Source organism: Muntiacus reevesi, chromosome 7, assembly GCF_963930625.1.
Source record: "Muntiacus reevesi chromosome 7, mMunRee1.1, whole genome shotgun sequence".
NCBI classification, from domain to species: Eukaryota; Metazoa; Chordata; class Mammalia; order Artiodactyla; family Cervidae; genus Muntiacus; species Muntiacus reevesi.
In genome coordinates this window covers 46,450,812-46,455,381 of record NC_089255.1, presented here as the reverse complement: position 1 = coordinate 46,455,381, position 4,570 = coordinate 46,450,812, and the positions used below count along the sequence as shown (strand labels likewise).

General features: G+C 43.3%; 1 non-coding gene across 1 annotated transcript; it reads right to left on the bottom strand.

The window, feature by feature from the left end:
- Nucleotides 1-3,112: 3,112 nt before the first annotated feature.
- On the bottom strand, nt 3,113-3,248 carry LOC136172783 (small nucleolar RNA SNORA2/SNORA34 family). Its single transcript, XR_010664121.1, has one exon. It is a non-coding gene; the product is annotated as a small nucleolar RNA SNORA2/SNORA34 family (small nucleolar RNA).
- Nucleotides 3,249-4,570: the final 1,322 nt, after the last annotated feature.

Genomic DNA, 4,570 nt, shown 5'->3' with positions numbered 1-4,570 from the left:
AACTCAATCAGCAATTCTTCATTTTATAACTTTAATGGCTCTTACAGTCCAGATATACCATAACTGCTACATACATGCCCCCAATCTGATCGACCAGTAGTCCCATTGGGAGGGGAAATAAAAGATCTGGGTGTGATTTACAGTGAGTCACTGCTGGCTCCAGGTGAATTTCTACTTGCTTGACTAAGAATTCACAAAACATTCACTTGATAATTCCCTAGAGACTTTCTAGATTCCACCTTCTTTCCTTTTTTAAAAGAAGTCTTTATTTATTACAATATTGCTTTTGTTTTATGCTTTGGTTTTTTGGCCAAAAGGAATGTAGGCTCTCAGCTCCCTGACCCAGGATCTAATCCAACCCTCCTGCAATAAAAGATGAAGTATTAACCACTGGGCTGCCTGCCGGGTTAAGTCCTGATTCTACCTTCTTTCCTTTTTAGACAATTAGGGCAGTGTTTTCTTTCTTTCTTTTCTTTTTTTTTTTTTTTTTTTTGAGGTTGGAATTGCTTTTATTGGGACGAGCATGGCAGACCCACCATGGTCAGCTTAGTGTTCTGCCCTTCAAAGCAGCCAAAGCCGGGCACCTCCCCCTGCCACCTACATGGGTCAGTGGAACATGCAGAGCTCCATCAGAGGGTGGAGGTGGGGGAGGTGGTGGGGGTCAGCGGGGAGCTGCCAGGGCCTGGGGCCGATGGAACAGGAGCAGATGGCACCGGCTGGCTGCCTTGGTCAGCATGGACTGCCCAGACAGTATCCCAGGCCAACAGGGGGCAGAGAAGCTCCCTGGGGGAGGTAGGCAGCACCTGGGGGGCCCACAGGCCTTGGGGGATGCTGGGCCTGCGGTGGGCAGAGACCTGCAGGAGCCCAGCCATACCTGGCCAGCATGCCTGAGAGCTGGGCAGTGGCAAGACTTTCACCAGGAGGGAGGCAGCTGCCCCCCAGGTCTGGGTCCTTGGGGCCTGGGGTGTGAAGGGGGTCACAGAAGGCACTTGTTAGGGAGCTGAGGCTGGAAGGCTGAAGCCTGAGGCCTGGGGGTGGGGGGCCTGGCCTGGGATGGCTGGGTCTAGACCAGTGTTTTCTTATCTTCAGCCTTTCCATACCTTCCTGTTTTTCATAATTCCTCAGAGATGACTGACAGGCATTCTAGTCCATTTACCTGCAATTTGACTGAATCAGGATATGAACTTATTCAAAACAGGTGTTTTTTTCTTCCCCCATTCCTTCCCCTACCTTGGGCTTCCATTTCCTGGTCCCCATGTTTTGCATTGTGTCGATCATTAACCTTGATAGAAGGGCAAAGTTAAAAAACAGGTGCATTTTCTCTTTGTCACTTTAAACATGATATCATCTACCCCAAACAGGCTCACGCCTTTGTAGTTCTTCCTGCCCTGAACCAAATAAAAGCAGTCATTATTCTTGTTCTTCAAACCTAAGTTCACTCTGCCGTTTATTCATCCTGTTTCTATCTTTACAAATTTATTCATTCATTCACCCACTGGATGAACTTTTGTTAGGAAATCTGTATCTTGTTCCCCAAATAAGATAAGTAATTACATCCTATTGATGCATTCTTCTTTTGCTAAGTTTTGATATTTGCATGCGCTGTTTCTTTACACACCTCCTCAGCACCCAGATTATCAGATGTCACTTCTTTGTGGTGACATCTAATATAATTGAGGTGGGGGGACGTGTCAGAGAGAAAAAAAGAATTATAGTCCATATAGCAGTTAGGAGTAAAGGTATTTACAATGCATCCTGGGGAGAGATTAAAAATGACAAGGTGTTCTCTGATGGTCAGTGGTTAAGAATCTGTCAGCCATTGCAGAGGACACGGGTTCAATCCCTGCTCTGGGAAGATTCCACACGCCATGGGGCAACTAAGCCAGTACACCACAACAACTGAAGCCCGCACACCCTAGAGCCTGTGCTTTGCAAGAAGAGAAGCCACCACAATGAGAAGCCTGCACACCACAAGCAGAGAGGAGGCCCTGCTCGCCACAACTAGTGAAAACCTGCATGCAGTGACAGAGACCCAGTGTGACCAAAAATAATAAATAAATAAAATTTTAAAAACTAAAACAAGACAAGGAATGTAAACCCTGGTATTTTAACCACATCCCCCATTTGTGAGAAGGAGGAGAGTTAAGGCCTGCATTTAAGTGGGTTTCTTTGGGGACAAGGTGGGAACTGATAACAAGAACCACCAGGTTCGAGTCATAAAATCAGACAAGGAAAACAAAATACCTTTAGGCATGCATATAAATGTACACACAAGCTTCTCATTTAAACTGCAAGGGAGGCAGATTCTGAAATATTTCTAAGGAATTATTACTTAATATGTATAAAAATATTACCAATGGTTTAGTAGTGGTATAGTTCCTGTTATTTTAGTTAGTTAAGCATAAAAATTAAAATAAGGGTTTTTGTGGATCTGTTACCTCAGTGTCTCCAATTCTATGTTTCACTTAAGGCCTTAAGTTATTTATTTAAATTGGTTAAATATATAATAAACAGAATAGAAAAAAATTAGTTTTCGTTTCTAAAGAGCAAGAAAAATTTCCTTTGTTTGTATTAAAAAGATACATTTTACTATCCAAATATTTGTATATCTTGCCAGGGAAATGAAATCTGGCAAGATTTATGCCTTTGATATAATGAAGATCATAATATTTAAGAAGTGCATTTACTATTAATGTAAGTAACTTTCTCAGTTAGTGTCCCAACAGAGACAATTGTGTCAATTGAGACAATAGTGTCCCAATTTCTCAATTAGTGTCTCGATTGTCTCAAAAGTGCAATAGGGATGCACTTTCACAATCCAATATAGAACTCAAAATGTTTTACAGCCCAATAGTAAATATAAGTTTCTAATGTGAATGAAGTCTAAAATATACAAGTCAGGACTCTGATCATACAAAAGGATAATATTCAGACAGAGCTCACAGTTCAGAATCATCCCACTAGTTTTAGATCCACAGGGACTTTGGGGGGTAGTAATTAGATTTAACAGTATTATAATTCTAATGAACAAGTTAAATTAGAGACCTCTCAATTTTGGAATTCTAGTATTAATCAACTATAAGTGTTAGTCCGTATGTATCACCAATGACTGAGATGTTTCTTTCTAACGAATTGACTATTACATTTCTTAAGTTCTGAAAGGCCAGCAGACCAAAGATAGAGACTTCTCTAGACTCCTTCTTGAAACCAACAGCTTCAGCAAACTGCTAGCCTTGATTCAGGACCCAAGTCTTTAAGATATTTAACTGTAAGATTCTCTCATCTCATCTCATCCCATCCCATCCATGGGGTTTCAGACAGTGAGTCCTTGGGCGTAAGGAGTCACCCATGTGTGAAACCATAGTGAAGTGAAGCCTAGTGAGTGAAGAAGCTTCTCAGGGCAGCAGCAATTGAAATAGACCTTCAAGGGTGAGTGGGAGATGAAAGGGTGTTCTGGACAGAGGCTCTGACCTGTGCTAAGGCATGGAGGGTGACCCATATGGCACAGACACACCAAGAACAGACTGAGGGAAGGATCAGGAGGGAAGTCTGGGCAGCAGAATTGGGCCCTTGTCTGAAGGGCCTGAAACGTCCCAGCAGCAAGCCCAGAATTTCTCCTGAAAGGAAAGGGGAATTAACATTACTTGTGTCATGATCTGACATGTGATTTCAAAAGACAAGGCAGGGGACTTCCCTGGTGGTCCAGGAGCTAGGACTCCCAACGCAAGGGGTCCAGGTTCAATCCCCCATCAGAGAACTAGATCCCTCATGCCACAACTAAAAATTCCACATGCAGCAACCAGGATCCCATATGCCACTACCAAGATCCCATATGCCACAACCAAGCTCCCATATGCTGCAACTAAGAATCAATACAGTCACACACACACACACACACACACACACACACAAAGAGAAGGCAGGAGACAGTTTGCAACATGAGTTCTCTGGGGAGTGACTCTGTGAGGCTCCATATTCTGTTTTGCCTCTCTTAATTCTTTCGTATGTTATCTTTAAGATAACATTGGCAGTTTGTTAGGCTAGGCCATGAAACAGGAGTTTATTCAGTTCTGTCTCTGGAAGGCCATGAATCACTCTTTCTGGCTGCAATTCCTCTGTTTGTTAAATCAGACCACAGCACCTCCCTGACTACCTCCTGGCCAAAAAGAGCTACCATATTTTTAACATCTTAGTTGTATGCAGGCAGGGTACACAGGCAGTATCCCATTTAACCCTTCTATCGACCTTACCAGGGATGAACTGTTACTATGCCCACTATACAGATGAAGAAACTGAGGCTCAGGAAGGCCCTGTGACATCCTTAGATCTTACAGGTAGAAGTGGCCTAAGCAGGAGAGTTCTTTGCTGATCTTCCCAGTAAGTCAAGGGGTGATGGTTGTAAGGCTTCCCACCTCCACTGGATTCAAGGTGTTACTGTGGTTATAGGAAGCAAGGGGAAGACTACTTTCTCCCCCCAAAACTTCCATCTTCTGCACAATGTGCTTCCTTTCTCTCTCCTATCAAGGTGGCGCTGTCATTATGGGTTTAGGATGTGGGGTTACTGATTTTA